The sequence below is a fragment of the Protopterus annectens genome, chromosome 2.part0, assembly GCF_019279795.1.
Source record: "Protopterus annectens isolate FY-2018-M chromosome 2.part0, PAN1.0, whole genome shotgun sequence".
NCBI classification, from domain to species: domain Eukaryota; kingdom Metazoa; phylum Chordata; order Ceratodontiformes; family Protopteridae; genus Protopterus; species Protopterus annectens.
In genome coordinates, this window is record NC_056728.1 from 28842223 (window position 1) to 28863204 (window position 20982).

The 20982-nt window shown below is 37.7% G+C and overlaps 1 pseudogene; it reads left to right on the forward strand.

The window, feature by feature from the left end:
• The first annotated feature begins 427 nt into the window (after positions 1 to 427).
• Positions 428 to 9992, forward strand: LOC122793693 (annotated as a pseudogene).
• Positions 9993 to 20982: the final 10990 nt, after the last annotated feature.

The following is a 20982-nucleotide window of genomic DNA, read 5'->3' on the forward strand; positions in this document are numbered from 1 at the left end:
ATACTTTTTTGTATTCATCCCCAGATAATAGGCGAAGCATTTTCTCAAAGTAATCCTTTTCATACATAAGAACTGCTCCGCCGCCTTTGTCGGGCTTCATTATTCTTATTTCATGAACCTTCATGTGTGTAATTAAATCTAATTCTTTAGATACCAAAGGCTTATTCCTACAAATGTCTAACTAAACTATACTTTTTAGAAATAAAATACCATGCACTGCATTTCGCAATTACACCACAAAAGCAGATAAAACATTAAAAACGATTAAAATTTACCTCAGAATTATAGCAGAAGACACCCAGTAGACAAGCCCATTCATTAAATCCCATGTAACCTATGTAACCCTTTGTAATAAGCAAATTATAAACTTCTCATCCCATCGAAAACAAAACTAAAACAGCAACCAAAACTAAAGAATATAACAAAGATGAATGGAGTATGTTTTTTCTGCCTCATTAATAAATGAAATATCTTGTACTGTAGTATTAGAGAGCTAGTTTCATGAGCAGTGGCTTTAAACGTCTTTACAATACCAGCACTCTAAACCTCTCATACACATTCTTTCATTGACTTCATACCACATCCTCATATAGTCCTTATGCTTGTGTGTGTGTGTGTGTGTGTGTGTGTGTGTGTGTGTGTGTGTGTGTGTGTGTGTGTGTGTGTGCATGATTCTGTTGTACGTAACTGTACATTCTTACTCTCCTTGTATACTATTCACATTTGTACAATTGGTTCTTTTATATACTGTTGATGTACATGCATGTTCTGTTTGCAATCTTTCCTCATCTTAATGTCATTGTGGATGTTTATTGCTTTACTCTACATTTTCTTATTTTTTTCTAGGCTGAGACGGAAATTGGATAGTTGTGATAAGTGCTCTAGTGGGGTTAACAAATTCAAATAAAATATGTCTGTGTGCATATTTGTCTATCTATTTATGCATGTGTCCCTTTCTTTCTCCGTCTCTCTCTCTCTCTCTATATATATATATATATATATATATATATATATATACACACACATATATATATATATATATATATATATATATATATACATATATATAGATGGTTGCACTTGATTTAGCAGAATGTGGCTGAGGGCAACATCTAACCAAGTAAGGGAATTCGGCACACAACAAACCTCAAAGGAAGAAGCCACAGAGCCAGTCCAAAGCAGAAATGAACTTTTAATAATAAAAAAACAAAAGAGCACAACTGCATAAGAGCATAGAATACATGACTAAGTGCTTTCACCTAATATAGGCATCACCAGAGTCATATTACAAAAAACAAACATCTCAACAGATAGCCAGCCATTCACATAATTTCTTATAGCTGCCAATAATTAAGCAATTAAACAATAAAGGACTTAAATATGTAATAAAGTATAAGCTCTAAAAGCACCCATCCCTGATAAAAATATGTATACAAATGTCAAAGACATAAACACAAAATGCAAGATTCTGCAATAACAAACACAATACATAAAATTGGTTCTATGCCCCATTAGTCTCCCAAGCTCTTAATATTTATACTAAAAAGGCTTAACACTCCTTTCTTTTTTGTTCTAAAATACAGGCAATAGAAGTGTTCTCATTGATGCCTGGGGGTAGCATTGAGTCTTAGCTGCCACTGGGTTTCTTTAATTTTAATGTCAAGTTTTGGATCACCTCCTGTTTGATTACTAAAAATATGGTCAATGATGAAAAATATAAACCTTTTAAAATTGGTACTGTGCACATATAGAGCAATAGTTGCCTTTCTGTTTTTAATATCTCTTACACCCTCAGCTATCCTGTCCCTAAGTCTCCTCGTGATTTTACCCACATAGAATCTGGGGCACGTCACACATGTTGCCACATATACCACCATGTCAGTGTTGCAGTTGCACTGACCTGGGCACTGGAAATTTCTGTAGTACCCAGAAATCTCCACGTAGGGGTCATCGTTAATGAACTTGCATAAAGTGCAAGCGACACACTTTGGTCAGCAAAACAGATGTTAGACAATTGTGCATGATTGATAATCCAAGGTATCAGGGAATATACTCCTTCCCCTAGGAAATATCTCAGAGTTATTATGTATGTGCAGACACACACACACACACACACACACACACACACACACACACACACACGCACACACGCACACACGCACACACACACACACACACACACACACACACACACACACACACACACGCACACACGCACACACGCACACACACACACACACACACACACACACACACACACACACACACACACACACACACACACACACATATATATTTTGCCAGGGGGGGCACGGGGGGAGACTTGTCATCACAGCAAAAATGCAGTTTTAGAGTTTGTAAGTTCCAAGGTTATGCTTAGCACATGCATGTTGAGCTGTTGGTTACAAATGCCGATTTTTAGGTGTCAACGTTCACAACTTTGACATTTGTTAGTTTATTTGTATTTAAGTACACCCCTAGACATATATGTAAATATGGATGCATGAAATTTCTGAGAAATGTCATAAGACCAAAACACAATTTATTAAACTCAAATGTTCAATCCTCAAAAGACAGAAAAAAAACAACAAGAAAAAACAAAACATCTGTGCCTCCCGCTCCCTTCCCTCCGTTAAATCTATATACCAACTCCAAGACTTCAGTACCGTGGAAAAGGGAAAACTTCCCACTTCCTATGATACCATGATCTCACTCAAGAGCAGCAGGCACACTGATCAGATGATTTTCGGTCAGCTGTACAAGCTTTTCCTCACTACGGTAAACTATTTTAGTGTTATTTCTATATCCAATACATCATCAACTCCCATTTCATTGAATTCATGAAATAAGTGCATGAAAGCACTGAAAAAGAATAGTTAATTTACCAGCAAACAATGTGATATTGTAGGTTCAAGAATCAAAACTCTTATGAAAGATTATAAAACATTCATATTATCCTTTGATTTCAGTTTCTCAAGAATGTCCAGACACTCCCAGACTGTTGCTGGCTTCAGTTTCTGAAGAAATTGAATTGTCATGGTGATATTACTGTGATTACTGTGTTATTCATGTGTGTGTTGCTGGTCAGACCTGTATATGTCACTGGTGAACTGAAAATATGTATTGCAATAATTAAATTAAAAAAAAAAACAGCTGAAGTAGTCACAAAACTCTGACAGATAGTTCCAATAGTAGTAAGAAAATTGGGTCTTATAAAAAAAAGAATTTACAATTGTACTTATAAGACCCATTACTGAGGGGTTCCTATTAGATGACCGAAGACGCATTATATCGAATGCATCTTGGTCGAACTTAAAACAACGAAAAGGCAAAATACCAAAGCGGCTTTTAAGCGAATTCTTTCTCAGGGAAATAATTTGCTTGACCGCTTCCATTACTTTGCCATTTTCGGCACTGTAGTGCAATCTTGGAGTTGGTATATTTAAGTAGGGGGCGGGTGGGGGGCACAGCTCCCCACATCAGGGGTGTGGGGGGCAAAACCCCCCACTTTATGTATTCTTTCAATTTTTTTTTCTTTTTGGAACAGCGATTTTTTTCCAAGGGAAAAAATCGCTGTTGTGAGCTTTCGAGATTGTAAGCTTTCGCTTACATGGGGTCGATTATTCATCGTTCGCTTTTTTAAGCATTCAGTGATATAATATAGACCCTTACTGGGCACATTGCAGGTGCTGTGAACACTTATGGCTAACATCAAAGATTGAAACAATATTAATGTCATGAGTTTTAATCGTACTTTGACTTAGGAATGGGGTCCATTCCTGTTGCGGTATTAGAAACCCAAAAGACTTGGAGAAATTAAAAATAGGGATATCAGCTTTTATAAGGAAAATTAACTGTACCATACAATAGTGCAGGGCATGTGTTCCATGTAAAAGGCTACTTATCATAATAAGTAGCTAATATGTTCCATGCAATGTTATTCATTACAGTGAGGCAGTAGTACCAAGGAAAATAAAAGTATGCAGCTACCATCCTGCTTATAAGGAAGTGAAGGATATAGGAGTGAGGTAATATGATAGATGTAAGGCAGTCAGTAAGGGTGGTTGTGCATTAGGTATGCAAGGGATGGTGTGTGAAAGACAGAGGAAAGTGAGAAAACTCCCTTCAGGAGGGAGCTGGAAGTTCACGAATTAGAGCTGCAGAACAATGAGTACGACTCATCACACCCTAGGAAATATACTGGATAAGAGAATCTTTAACGAGGAGGCTGGCTATCATGGCCTTGATTCGGTCTCAAAAAGCTGTGCTGTGATGACCCTCATGAAAGTTTTGTGATAGTGATATGGAATTGTATCTAACAGAAACAATGACATCAGGATGGGATCTTGGGGTTTTCTGTATGCAAGGAACAAATCAAAGTTACGAATATATTATGGAACTGAGACTAAAAGGAATGACCAATCATGCCTTCACTTTTCTAGGGTAGCAGTTGCAGGTGTTATTTGCATACAAAATTCCTAAATATATATAGAAAAGAGGCAAGAACCTGGAGAAAAAAAATGACATACTGTTTATTATACACTTTACTAGTTTCCCGTGGTTAGAAGATCTGAGTCTTCATAGAGGGATTCATTCAGGGAGGTAAAGAACAGACATCGGAGTGATTACTCTACTGTGGAATAGACATTAATGGTTGGAGGCTACAATTTAGAGACCACATCATACATTAATCTGCATGCTAGTAATAAAATACATTTTGATTTAATCTAAAGAAAAGATCTAGGGCAAAATGCACAAGGTGTTTCAATCCTCACTTGTAAGTAACTATACTGTATAACCTCAATTTATGTTGTGCAGATTAACAAAACTACTATTGACATGGAATGATGACGCATTCTGAATTTCTTCTGCTGGATAGCTTCACATAAGCAGTTATTTAATAGGGCAGCCAAGTTAGAAAAAAATTATCTTTTTCTTGTACTGATTCATCAGGGAAATAAACAGGGTCAATGAGGTAGGTGTGAGCCCCCAACAAGATATTAGCAAGGCTTTTAATGCTGAACCAGACAAGATAAATATCTTATTTATCTTATGGTAGTTTGTGGAGCATCTATTTCTTAGGGTCTCTGCTGAAAAGGAGCGCGTTTGACTCATTTGGACTATCCTGGTAAACAGATGGAAACAAATAAATAAATCAAGACACTTATAGGATCCAATTTGAATAAATGTGCCTGAACGTGTCCCAGTTGTTAGTAAAACATTGTGCCAGATAATGGTCTTCATTCTAATTACAGAACAAAAAGCAACAAACTGGTTTTCCTCACTTTCATCATAAGTGGCCCTGAGTAGGTAAATGGATAGACAGCATAAATGTTTGCATTAAGGGTGGCACCTAAGAGGGACTGAAAGGAATGTATCATGATCCTGAGAAGCTCAGGCATTGGTCATCCTCAGGTCAGGAGATATTCATCCTCAAAAACAGTAGTAATATGCACCAAAGTCACATAACATCCAGCGTGTGAAGGCAACATTAGGCAGACATATTCTATTTAATTAAGCAGGAAGCAAAGTCTGATGTGATCACACTTAATGACCTCTGAGTGACAAGACAGTGTGATGCAGTAGTGTACAAGGTTGTTGCCTTGTGAAGATATTCTCAGAAACATCAGTGGGAACTCTCAGGAGGATAGTCATTGTACCTTTTTCATTCATTCCATTGTAAGGCTTCACATTTAGTACTGTATGCAATGTGAAGGGACAATTACCTAGTTAGTAGCAACTCCAGGAAAGACTTCAAACAAGAAAAGGCCACTAAAACTTACAGGTGTATTCCAGTATTGGTGATGAGTTCTGCAGTGTTCTTATCGTATTTAGTACTGTATCCAGTTTTAGACTACAACAATTAACGTACAATCAGTCCAGAGGACTCCAACCAGAGGTCTATAGGTGTTATGACAAATGTCATGCAAGAAGTCAATAAAAGATCTTAAAACATACATCCTGATTATCAGGTGGCGAAGGGTAATTAACTATGATTTGAGAATGAGCAAGAGGCATTTGATCATTCTATTTCTTAGGAAGAGGAGTACCAGGATGCAATGGACATGATGAAACATATAGAGAGATGTGTAAGACTGTAATTTCATTGAAAGAGTGGTTGGCACCTGACTTTGTGGATATATAAAAAGGGATATTATAAACCTGTCACATTACAAAGATGTTATTCAGTCAAGATAAAACAGAGGAAAACACTGTTTTCAGTGGATGGAATAGTTTGTCCTTTTTGACAACAATTCTATCTATCTCTGTTTATAGATGCATAGAACTTACTTAGAATTCTACATAGGATTCTGTTATAGCAGTAATGGGAATTGTTTGGGATGCCATATATATATATATGTGTGTAAAACACAGACCCTTGGAAGAAGACAAAGCCAAATGGTAATGTAGCAATCCACAGACAAGCTCAAAAAACAATAATCTCCAAAACATATAAAGTCTCCAAACGATGTAAAAGGTAGAACTGGATTTATTCAAAAATAAAAGTGAGCGCTTTCGCAGAGTTCACCCCTGCTTCATCAGACAATGTGACTACAAAGAAAACACATTATATAGTGGAGCAAACCAATCAAGCACTCACCAATTATGCTTAATTGTTACTAAACTGCAACCTTAAAGAGACACAGTGCAAAAGTTAAAATCAGTGGGCAACTATAACAGAAACACACTGTCATTAAAAACCTGAATTATCTAATGTAATAAGCACATGAATATAAATAAATATATATATAAATATACATATATCTACATATCACGCATTTTAAACACAATGTGATTAAAAATTGCCTAAACAATCTAAAAGAAAAATAAGTATGGAGCTGTGAACAGTCAGAATAAATATATATATATATACACTGTAGTTATGATATACCTGTGAGCGGTGCAAGAATGTTATGTCCAGAAGTAACCCATATGCTTTGGGCCTGTATTTCTACATTGTAAAATGGATCACAGTCCTATTTAACCAGTTTATGCCTTCCAGAAATGCCGTTGCTTCTCACCATTATAGACACCCTGCTTTGTGTTGCATTATGACCATATCAGAAATACATTCTTGCCAAGCTGCACCTTTTTAAAAACTTATTTTTTTCTACTTTGACCTAGTTTTCCAGCATTCTTTAGAAGAGTTCAGACAAGAACTAATGAGGGAGGTGATAGCCTGAGTATGTTAACGCTTTTATGAGATTTGCTGACGTAATTGCTAGTGTTGCTGCTCTCCTAGTGGCTAAAAACAATTCCTAAGACATACTCAGTACAAAGGGGAATACTGCAACCAATAAAAGTCAGTTTACACTTTCTGAAGTTTTTATATATATATATATATATATATATATATATATATATATATATATATATATATATATGCAGAATTATTTTCTGTAGCCCTCATATTTATTTTATAGAATTCTGGTATTCTACAACAAATCAGCAAATTATGACTGAAGCACTCAACTATACTGCAAAAATGTGATGTTTATCTACCTGTTTACCAGGAAAGTTTGGCTGAACATGTAACCCTTTTTCAACAGAGACCCAGGAGGAAAAGCGCCATTAACACTACTATAAGCAATCACATTTATAAGTAGGATATAACATTTAGAAAAAAATACCTTATGAAGCATATACAAATACAGATAGACACATGAAATATATACCGCATTATAATATAAGAGATAGATAGGGAAGACAGTCAGATAGGTAAAACGTATTGTATACAAAATTCAATCCTGTCTCAGTACCACTTATAAATGCAAAACAATTCATGATTATTACTGAATAGGGTACTGTCTGGCACTCTACGGAAAGCATACTGCCTTCACTGTCTGATTACATTTGATGACCTGTATCTGTCTCTAAATTCACTTCTTCCACTGAAATAATGCAATTTCAACTGTTATATGAATTTCTCTTCTTCTTGAGATTTTCATCTGCTCTGGGAAGTTTTGTTTTGGGTGTTCTGAATATGACAGGCAGCAGTGTTCTTTGTATAATTATATGTTTACAAGAGATACTCTAGAAAATAGATGTAGTTCTTTAGGGGAGGTCTGGGTGAACAAGTTTGTGCAAGCACACAACTTGCATTATAATATTGAAAGCTATGCAACACCTATTAATTTCTTACAAATAATTATACAGCAGACTGAACTCCGTATTCTGCTTCTCTGTACACATAGATTATTTTCTATGAAGGCCGTAACTTCCAAGGTCGGCACTATGAGTGTTACAGTGACTGTGAAAATCTACAGTCTTACTTCAATCGCTGTAACTCTGTCTGGGTCGACAGTGGTTGCTGGATGATCTATGAGCGTCCCAATTACATGGGGTACCAGTACTTCCTGAGCAGGGGAGAGTACCCTGATTACTGGAACTGGATGGGTTTTAACACACAATCAAATCTTACCAAATGATTTCTGCAGTAAGTACTTCACCTCTGTCCATGATGATGAAGTGTTTCCTGCTGCTTATTAGTTTAAAAAATGTTTTTGTTTCCAACACAAATTATGACTGTATTGCATTGCTCCAAAATTCTACAGACATGAAAGAAAAGGTATTTCAAACAGTATGTTTCACAAGTTCCCTATATATCCAAAGAACCATTCATAAAGTGTCTTTTCAGCAAATTTTTGAGGAATGTCAGAGCTGTAAGGATATATTTGGCAAAGTAAATGCAGCATTGTAGCTCCAACAACTTTCATCAGCTTGACTGAAAAAAAAGTTAATATAGACATTTTATGATTAGAATTATAAAACAAACAGCAAACATGTTCACATACAGTACAAATGTTCATTTTTACAAACCAACTCCAAAATCACTTGTAAGGGAACACCTGTCCATTCTCTACCTGCTTTAAATATTCTAAGGTCATAGAAAACCATAGCCTATCCTGTCAAACAGTATTCACAAGGTAAGCACCCACCATGGACAAAAGTGCAGTGCACTAGAAAGCTTACAACATACAGACACAGAAACACACTTGCAATCTTTTAGGCAATTTAGAATTACCACTCTAAAGTATGTGGGAAGAAACTAGAATGTGAGCAAAATGATATGTAAATAAGGGAAGAACAAGCAAAATCCACATAGAAGGCACCCTAGCCAGGAATTCAACCAGTTAACCAACTTCCGTAAAGCAGCAATTTTAAATATGCCATAACCGTTCTGTTGTCTTAGGTACCAGCAATGCATTTTTTGCATGGATTTGCAATCTGACAGCTATTATAAATGGCCTTACTGCAAAAACAAAGATTTTATTAAAAATGTTATATTTTGGACCAGAGACGCCCTTCCTCAAATATAAAATTTCTCATTTTTTCAGAGTTCAGAAGTAAAAGATACAAAGACAATAACATAAGGGGACCAGCAGTCCAATGTCACATGCATAGTGTGGTCCTTCATTTTCTGCCTCAACCTCCTGTTAGGATTTGCAGGGAATTCTTCTGGCAGTACATTCTTCCCTCTAACACTCCCTGTCTCCCAGCCTATGCATTCTGTAACTCAAGTCTGCTTCCAGATCCCAGCACCTACCATTACAAACAAAAATCCAAATGTGATATTGAATAAATGATGTAAGCTGGTTCCCATCAAGGAGAATAATGTCTCCTGCAGCAGCCCAAGTGAAAAACAAATCACACTGGGACTCATAAGAGTAGTACTAGGCTATCGGCCCAAGGGCCTAAATAAGCCTAGCCAACAAGGTTCCCTGGCTTATGCCACCCAAGAAAGTTATTGATTGAGGGTCTATGAAAGGCCTGAGTTTGGAAAACAGATGGTAGAATTCATGGATGACTGCCCATCTGTGTATGATCTATTCCGTTACCAGGGCATCCACTCCTGGAGTGTGTCTGAAGGTTACTGGCTCTTCTATGAGCATCAAAACTACAGAGAAAGACAGTATGTCCTGAGGCCTGGCAAGTACAGAAGGTACAATGATTGGGGTGCCTCTACTTCCTGAATTGGCTCCTTCAGATGAGTCATGGATTATAATTAAAACACCAAAGAATGTTGTTGTTTGTCTTTCGGCTTTTTCCCGGTTAGGGGTTGCCACAGTGGAACTACGGTCCACTACTGATTGGCAGTAGATTTTTACGGTGCCGAGTTGCCAGCTTGATGCCCAACCTTCAATGAAGGCATGCCCATTTACACATGTCTTTTGGAATGCCACTCGACTGCGGGGAGGACATGCAGACTCCACACAGAAGGCCCTCCCCGCACTCCAGCCGAGAATCGAACGGGAGAACCTCTTGCTGTGAGGCAACAAAGCTACCACTGCACCACCGCAGATCAAAACACCAAAGAAACCTGTATTCATTTAATCCATTAAAGACAATACAAAACACCAAAGAATGTATTGTCTTTAATGGATTAAATGAATACAGGTTTAAATTAAGAATGCAGTATTTGACTCTTATATAGTGACATGTCTAGTGTTGTGAAACTATTTTTGAGATTATATTTTCACTTCATATTTTAAAATGTAAAATAAAACAAATTCCATCTGAGTTCTTGAGGAGCAGAAAACTCACTGTAAATATTTCTGGGCAACCACACTAGACTGGGAAATTATAAGGCTTAGGTGTTTTCGTTTTAAGAGTTACAGCTTTACGAAGGAGTCTCAGTTCATTCAATTGTAACAAAAAAAGTGAAATGACTGCCATTTAATTGTCCAATAAAAGAAATACAATGGCACAACTTTTTTTTGTCAAGACTAAAAACTTCAGTAACAATATTGCAGAGGTGTATCTAAGGTAGGACAAACAGGATGGCTTTCCCAGGTACAATTGATAGATGCTGATGGTATGGTAATTCAGTTCTGGCATTCAGAAATGAATATTGAGAACTGTATTTGCAGTCAAGGGAGTACTTTATTTGTTATATTTTAAGGGTAGCGAGTCATTGTTACATTTGCAGATTCAAAGCCAACAAGTTTTTTTTTCTTTAACTTTGAAGGAATCTTTTTTTTTGTTCTTTAATTTACAGTTGAGTGAGGGGATATAAGATCAGGGAACTACACAGGGTACCAGATAAAACAGCTGTGCTTCTGAACTACTGCATCAGTATTTATTACCTTTATGATAAGATATAGCTGTTGATCACCACTATTCTAGTTAAGAGGTTTTAGCTGCAGTCTTTTGTTGTTTAAAAACAAACAAAAATTGCAGTGAAACAGTCCTCCAAATATTACTCATTATATGTGCAAACCATTTGTACTCATTGCCTGCTAAAAGTACAGAAGTTTATTTAACAGAATGACATATGTTTAACTCTTGGAGACAGCGAGGAAGCACAAGGACAGGATCTGAGGGAATACTGTCTTATAATTGTGTAGAAAAATACAACATATTCTGTCATAACTGCAAGAGATTCTGTGACTCATGGTTAAAGGAAAAGTCAAAGAATTATCCAGATATACTGCTATACTGTGACACAGCATAAGTTAAAACATATTCATGTGGTTAGATAATATTTTATAAAAAACGCACATTGATACCATCTGCAGACACTCCCTTTTATTTATTTAATTAGCTTAGTTAGTTAGTTAATCAGTTAGTTAGTTAATGCATGCATTGATTGAGTGATTGATTTACTAGTTGGATCCCTTGCTTATTTTATTTTAAATTTAACAGGGTTGAAAATGGAGGAGTCATAAAATAAAAGGATTAGGAAAACAGGATTAAAGCACAAATTAAGTGGGCAGAAGGAAGACAAATATTGTGATAAAAATAAACAATTGTCAGTAATACGATTAAATGACTCTCCAAATGAGTAATCAGAAAAAAATAAAGCAAGGCACCATAGAGTGGGAGAGTGTAACTCCAGCCATAAATGACAGGGAAGGTTTTGCATCTCTAGACAGAGTTGGTCAGTATTCAGAAAACCACCTCTCCCAAGCAGAGACAAGAAAGACCACCACCACTGCTCTAAATCTTCCTTAGGAGAAAGAGCAGTAGACCACAGTCTGCCTAGGGGGGGGTGACATTTGTGAATCATAGGTGCATTTCTCCTTTTGTAGTCCTCCATAATTCTTATTCTATCCTGGCCTACATGGGTCTACAGAATCACAGAGAATGGAGAAAAGAATGCTGGGCTCACTGAGAATGGAGGAAAGAATGCTGGGATCACAGAGAATGGAGAAAAGGATGCTGGGATCACTGAGAATGGAGAAAAGAATGCTGGGATCATTTTCAGAGTAGAAGCATGAGATCAGGTATAGGACCCAAGAGGAAGAAGCCACTTCTTGTTGACATTCCATTACGAGTAAACTGAGTAGGAGCAATTTAGAAACAATGGAATAGGTGTTTGTAAATTGTGTATATTTGAAAGGGTTACTCAAACATCACAGAATATAACAGTGTCAGAGGTACTACCAGCTCATAGAACAGATGGGCCTAATTTAACACAACATGTGTTCCATTATTTGTTTGAAAAACTGCTTCTAAGCACAAGGCTTTTGATCATCAGACTGTGTTCCAACTTGAAGGGAAGCTGGCTTTTACTGGGTGTGATAATTTCCATCTCTGGGTAGGGACAAGGTCCTAAATGATGAATTTAAGTGCTACATTGGCAAACATTAAAACTAACCAGAAGCAAATACATCACAGTTGCTTTTCTTTGCTCCCAAATTGATACAGTAGTTAGAGAAGTGATGTATGTACCTCAGGGGAAACAATATGAGAATAATACTAATAACTGGAAGAGTGGCATAATCATTACCAATACACATGATGCGAAAAGTGATAAGAAAAGGACAGACATGGAGGGTAATCAGGGCTGATGCTCACAGTTTTAACAAGACTCTGCCTCATCCTGTGGATGTAATGGTGTTGCAGGATCTGGATATTGGGACAGTTACAGGAATGTGGTGTACAGAAATTTGACTTGGAAAGAAATGCATCAGTATACATAATATACATTACAGCAAGTAGGGGTACAGATAAAAGGCAAGGGGACACTGGAATTTACAGGAAAAAACTGCCAACAGGGCTGGAATTTACTGGAGAAAACTGGCAAAGGAATCAAGGTATTGGAAGCAAATAACTACAGAGAGAAAAGCAACAGAGTGGGATGAGGCCAAGAAACATCTGGACTGCAGACTAGAGAATTCCTTCCTTACCAGGAATTGATATCAGAGAATAGGCAAAGAGAAAGAGACAGGAGAATCCTAAATGAAGACCTACTCTGATAGAGTTTTAGCTGAATCAGGAACAGAAGCGGCTGTTAAAAAATGAATAATTAGTAGGGCTTATAAAATATTGCACAATAATTATGAGAATCAATCAGAGGAGGTTAGAAAAGAAGGAAGAGAAATCAGATAAGTAATTTACAAGGGAATAATGGGAGGACGTATGTATGGCTCCCGTGTATACAGTACAACAAAGTCCATAAGTTTTGGGATTTTTGCGTGGAAATGTTTGCATGGGTATTTTTGTACCCCCGAGCAGACTTCAAAGAAATTTACCTCAGGCAGATGGCAAATGTTGGAGGTATGATGGGGAAGAAGGAGGTAACTGGAAACATATGTTTTGGGAGTGTAATGAGTTGGCAGATTTTAAAAATTCCTTATAGAGTAGTCTGTCAGAAATATTAAGTGAGCAATTGGCTATAACCAGGAAATGATTCTTTTGAGCAAGGGCACAGGATCTGAATTACCAAGACATAGTACGACCTTGTTAAAAAGCAATTACTAGAAAATGGAAATCAAAGTTTAAACCAAGTGCACTTGAAGTATTGAGTATTGTAATAGAGATAAAAGTCCTGCAAGTGGATCTTTAGAAAAGGGAAGGAGCAAATTACACTGAAATACATGGAAATTGTGGGAACAGTATATGCAGAATAATGTCCAGGAGGAGGAGGGAGGTTTGAGGGAAGGCAGGAATTGAGGAATTTATGTAATGGTGGACTGATGATAGTTATAAAAAAGAACATATGTGATGTATAATACTTGTAACTGGAACCATGTTAAGATGATTTGTATTCTGTTATAGTAATGAATATTTGTATATGTCTTAAGTGATAATTTAATAAAGTTGATAAATTTGGAAAAAATACATATGTGGACAGAGTAAGACAGGGTTTCACTACTACCTTATCAAGTGCAAACTCGATGAGGTTCCATATTACCAGATTCAACTTGCCAGTGTTGAACTCCCTTTTAAATGTTTCTACAAGAAATGCCTGCCAGCACACATGATGAGAGTGATTCATCAGACATTTCTCTTTTCTTCATATTTGTGTGACCATGGAGCTAATATGTATATATATATATATATATATATATATATATATATATATATATATATATATATAAAATAATGGAAAAGTTTGTAAAATAAATATTTTTATTTTGTGATAAAACAAAATGTAGTGGTGCACCCTCTTTTATACACAACTAAGTGTAATCAAAATAAATTTATAAACAAAATGAAAACATACACATCACATTTATTTTTTGTTTTCAAAATCACCAGAGTCCCTACAAACTGGGCAACAGTTACTTCTAAAACAGTGCAATAATTCCTTTCTGCATCAACAAGAAGTAGGAATTGACGGACATAGCATATAGATGCTCTCAAGTAGAGACCCTCACTTCTGGTCTCCATCACAGGAAGATGTCCAGGTCTTCCCACAGTACTCCACAGCAATTCTTCCTTACTGCAGCAGACCACCTGGAACCAATGTTACAGGCATCCATTCCCCCTCTATGAGACGCCAAGTTCTTTGTTTTTCTAGGACCATAGCCCTCTCTTTTAAACATCTTTTAATTATATATATAACTCTTGCAGAAATCCTCTATGCCTAATATATAAAGGCAACTGAATATCTAACATTTCTATATATTTCAGTTTTAAATCAACAGTTCTGTTTGTTTTGTTTAGACACACTATTTACATTATTTATATCACTTTGAGACACCATTCTGGTGAGAACCACCACACTATGATACAATGTGTATGTGTGTGTGTGTGTGTGTGTGTGTGTGTGTGTGTGTGTGTGTGTGTGTGTGTGTGTGTGTGTGTGTGTGTGTGTGTGTATCTGTGTTAGGGGGATGAGGATTTGTGACCACCATGTCTCTGTTTTGGTTTAAGCACTTGGCTTTAGGCCTGCCCCTTAGCTCTTCCTGGTCTCTCTCCCTCAGATTCTGATAAATATGGATGGACAATTTCCTATGATTTCTCCTGCCAGCCTTGTTGATATGGGCATCCAGAGACAGTGTAGCAACTGCCTCATGTACACGTACAACCATCTACTACTACCACCTAGGGACACAATTTGTGAGAGATGCAATTACATTAAGAACCTAGAGTCTATGCTCTCTCCCTCACAAGCCAGTATATCTGGCACTGAGAAGGTTGTCAACACAATCACTACACCTCAAACACCACCCACAAATACACAACACATACCCACACATGTGAAGGTTCTTAAAAAAAAAACAAACCCAAACAAAGGAGACCTCAGAGGCAAAAACACATGCGAACTCCACAACCCTTCACACCACATACCACGCATAGTCCACACACTTGTGTCTCGCAACCACTAAGGCCTAACCATAAACCCAACATAATAGTCATAGGAGACTCCATTGTGAGACACACAGATGTACCTCTCACCAGGCTGGATAAGGAGAAAGTCACGGTTAGTTGTTTGTCTGGTGCCAGAATCTGCCATATCACACACGCACTCAAGTCTCTCAGAAACAAGTACTGCTATGACTGTCATAGTCCATGTTGGTGCAAATGACTTGAGATGTACCTCACTGGACTATATGCAGAGAAACATGATTGAGCTCACTGAATATGTGTCCCAGGCAGGTATGTCCCTAGCCTTAAGCAGCATTCTACCATCACCCAGAATGATGCCTCAATACAAACAGAAAAATGATTGACTTTAACAACTGGCTTAGTTTCTGGTGTCATTCCAGGGAGATCCAGTACCTGACAGCCTGGGAAGATATGATCGACAGACCATGATCATTTGATAGAGATGGCCTGCAGCTGTCTCACTTGGGCTTCAGGCTTCTGGCAAAGGCTCTTGCCTCCTCCATAATGACTTTTTTAGGAAGAATCATGAGGTCAATACTACCAACATAAAAATGTCAACAAAATGCAAATTAAAGGTCATGAATGCTAGGAGTCTAAACATGAAACTGAACTCAATACAAGCATTCCTAACCCTGGAAGATGCTGACATTTGTGCAGAAACAGAGATCTGGTTCAAAGCTGTGGCAAGCACCCCAACCTTACCTGATTACTCATCCTATCATACTTTCAGACCCCAGACTGTGGCCAGCAAAGCCAAAGGAGGTGGAGTTTCAATATATATTAAAGACACACACACACACCTCCAGACTGGTCAAACAGTATGACTCACAGGAGACACTCCAGGTGAAGTTAACTGTTGGCAAGACCCCTATTCAAATCATAGCTAGATACAGGCCCCCATATTTGACTCAAGATGCCCACTCCACCTATCTGGACCTCTTCGAACCTATCAAGATTCAACGGTTTACCCTGATCCTGGGCAACTTTAACTACCCCACCATATATTGGAAAAAGTGATCATGCCAGAACACAAGTGCCCAGAGATTCCTCGATTTTATGAATACAAATGCCTTTGAACAGCTAGTTGATATCCCCATAAGAGGTGATAATATTTTGGACTTGGTATTAACCAACATGAGAAACCACTACAGCACCCCTACATTATCATCCTCCCTGGTAAGATCTGACCATAAAGAGGTCACTTTCAAAGTCACTATCTCCCCTGACCCCCCCCCCCCCTAGCAAGGATCAAACAAAAAATCTTCTCCAAAGCTCATTACAACCTCCTGAAGGAAGGTATAAACAACTTTACAGCCCCCTTGCCCTCTGTAGGAACTGGCACCAATGTCCAAATCTACACCAAAGTACTATACGAGCATTTATATAGATGCATGGAATCAGGAATACCCAACAGGACAAAATTATCCTCCACAAGAAAAAGTAAACCTCTCTGGTGGACATCTGCAATAAATAAACTATATAACAAAAGGAAAAAAATTGCTGTCAAGGACCAAGAAGAAGCAGGTGCCCAATTGGAAGCAATCTTTCCTTAGCCTGAACAAGCAAATAAGAGCACTAGTGAAATCCTCTAAAGCCAACTTTGAGTCCAACTTGGCCACATCTACTAGAGACAGTCATAAGGCCTTCTTCTCATATATCCACAGTCTCAAAGGAAGCACCCAGATCTGTTCAGAACTGGTGGTCAAGGACACCACATACACAAATGCTGTAGATATAGTCAACCTACTGGCTGACAGATTTAGCAAAAACTTCACCCCTCTGTCCCTCCCATCAGTAAATCAGGACATCCCCAGTACCTGCCCCCCTCCCCTTATCTCTAGAGAACAGGTCGTCACTACCCTCTCAACGGCAAAAAATACAGCCTCCTTGGGACTCTATAACATCCCAGGCTGCATCCTACATGAACTCAGGCATGAACTTGCAGCACCATTAGGCACCCTTTTCAACCAAAGCCGGAGTACTGGGCTTGTCCCAGCCAAGTGGTGGACAGCCACTGTCATCCCTTTACACAAAGGTGGAGCTTCCACTGATCCGGGAAATTATAGAGCCCTCAGCCTAACTAGCCTGATCTACAAGGCCATGGGATGGATACCTGCAAACACTTGACTCCACATAGTTTGGCTTTGTCAAGGGGTGGTCATGTCTGTTAAATCTGCTCAAATTTTTTGAGACAGTCACTAAAGCCATGGACAAGGGGAAGATGGTGCACACCTCCTACCTTGATCTGGCCAAAGCCTTTGACACTATTCCCCACTCGGGCATAATAGATTAACTCTTTCAACTAGGCATCAATCCATATGTTTCCAGATGGGTAGCAAACTGGCTCACTGACAGAACCCACCTAATCAAAATCGGGGAAGCCACCTCAAGCAGCAGACCCATAACGAGTGGCATACCCAGGGATCGATCTTGGGGCCTCTGTTATTCAGGATATACTTTTCTGAGGTGCAGCCCAAAATGAATGGGCTATGGCTGACCAAGTTTGCAGATGACTGCAAGCTGGGTACTGCAATCAATTCTCCTAGTGATGTGGACATCCTCCAAGAGGATCTCACTCAAACAAATGACTGGTGCCAGAAACATGGTCTCAAGCTGAATGCTAAAAAATACATCATCTTCCCCTTTGGGGAGAGTGACATCTCCACATATCACATTAATAACAATGGCTTAAACTTGCAATCAGTTGTGAGGGATTTGGGCACCCAGGTTGATATCAACCTGACTTTTGACCACCATATTGCTTCCATTGTACAGAAAGCTTTCCACATGGCTCACCCTCATAAGTAAGGGTATCTTATCCAGGGACAAGGAGGTCATAATATCCTTATATTCTTCCCTTATAAGGTCAATTATTGAGTACAATGCCACATACCTCACAAAGCGCATGCAGCAGCTTGAGAGACCACAGAGGATCCTCACCAGGAGAATCCAGGGCCTCAAACATCTACCCTACACAGATAGGCTGAAAGTTGTCCCTCCACTCAGTTTCATAAAGACTCCTCAGAGGTGACCTCTGTCTGACATAGAAAGTAATCTCAGACCCCACCTTGATGGGACTGCTGCATATCCACAAGTCAAGCCCCACTCGAGTAACCTGCACGCGTGACCTCAACCTGGTCTGTGACATCAATAGGACTTGTTGGCAGGACAGATTTGTGTCCCAGAGATATACCTCTCAACCTCTTAGAGCAAGAAATCTGGACAAAGCTATAAATAAAAGTGGGGCAAATGGCCAAAGAATAGAAAACATTTTTAAATATTGCTCTTACAAACTTAGAAAGTTGATAGAATAACAGATTTTGCATTAGCATGAATTTTCTGAAGGATATGAAGTCTGAAACTCAATCTCTCATTATTTTCTAACTTCAGAAAAATCAAACGAACCAGAAAATACTCCCCAGAACAAAGGCCACAATCCACGATATTGCAAACTCTGATTTATTGTTGTACGATACAAACACTGTTGAGCGCTTTCATCTATCCAACATAGATTTCATCAGAACAAATAGCAACTCAATGACCACACTTTAAATAGTTAAAAAAACGCCCAAAATACCACCTGATCAATTTTATGTTCAATTAAGATTTAAAAATACATGCTTCCACAACATCATATTCCTGAATAAAATATGATAGTAATAAAAAACACAAGTACATTGAATAATAAAATATACCGTAACTTGTCTGACTTGCCAATACATACATTTATGTTCCTGTTTAAAATAATATAAATACCTATTGTCCATTTAAAATTATACATGCACATGAAAATATGTTTAATATGTCTAATAATGCATTGTATGATACTTTAATAACTTAATAAGTATAAATTAAATGTGTACATAAAATTTTATATATAAATATAAAATATATATAAAATAAACTTTTAAGTTAAATTTGCAATATTAGAAGTGGTCAAAAGTAATCTAAGGGGAGGTAACATAAAAGCCATTCTAGGGGAAAGAGAGATTAAGTGGCAGATTAGACTCAATGCTGCCAGCTTTCCGGGTATTAATGAGTATATCCCCACAAATCCCCTCATCATGGTTTAACACAGTAGTTCTATGAAGTTTTTTGAACATTATTACATTTTATGTATACATTTTATGTACACATTTAATTTATACTTATTAAGTTATTAAAGTATCATACAATGCATTATTAGGCATATTAAACATATTTTCATGTGCATGTATAATTTTAAATGGACAATAGGTATTTATATTATTTTAAACAGGAACATAAATGTATGTATTGGCAAGTCAGACAAGTTAACGGTATATTTTATTATTCAATGTACTTATACAACAGTGTGTTTTTTATTACTATCATATTTTATTCAGGAATATGATGTTGTGGAAGCATGTATTTTTAAATCTTAATTGAACATAAAATTGATCAGGTGGTATTTGGGGCAGTTTTTTAACTATTTAAAGTGTGGTCATTGAGTTGCTATTTGTTCTGATGAAATCTATGTTGGATAGATGAAAGCGCTCAACAGTGTTTGTATCATACAACAATAAATCGGAGTTTGCAATATCGTGGATTGTGGCCTTTGTTCTGGGGAATATTTTCTGGTTCGTTTGATTTTTCTTGAGTTGGTTTTCCCTGGAAACGTTCTGTTGTTATTTTCTAACTTCATTATTTAATGATTTGCCACTAATTTGCCAGAAAACCACAATTTTATGAAAAACAGACCAAATATATGAGGCAAAAGTCTGGACATTCTATGAAAATCTGTACAGTTGAGAGGTATGCCCAGAGACTCCCCCATCTGTGGAATAGACTCCCTCTCCACGTCAAGCAGAGTACCTCATTATCCTTTTTTAAGCGCAACCTGGATAACTGGATGGGAAACAGAAAATACACTCCTAGGATTCCCCCTGTGTCCCTCTTGGACTGGGGATCTGGGTGCTGACTTGTCTAAACATGGGCTAAACTCTGGCTAAGCTTATAAGAGCCTCAGGGCCAATAGCGTAGTAACTTCCCATGATCCTATGATCCAATGTGATTGTTATAAAAGCCTTCTAGCCTCATCACGTATTCTTTGCCATATCTTCTCAAGGTCCAAAGGACCACAGGAACTATACTGGGCAAGTGACCATGGGGACTATAAGGTGCCTAGTCACATATACTTTTAAACAGGGACTCTTAAATATTCTTACCACTCTTTTTAAGAACTTAATAGTACTTAAAACCCAAACACAGCATGGCCATACATGATACTTGTGGTCTAAATTTGTGACTACACATCCAGTCATCAAGACTAGCCAAAGTAATACTTTGATCTCTTGTGTAATCTTACACTATAGGCTAGAAATACACTGCATCAGGAGATTATCCCTCCAGTAAGTCTTGTTTGTTGGTTGGTGCAGATTAGATAGACTTAGTTTCCTTGTG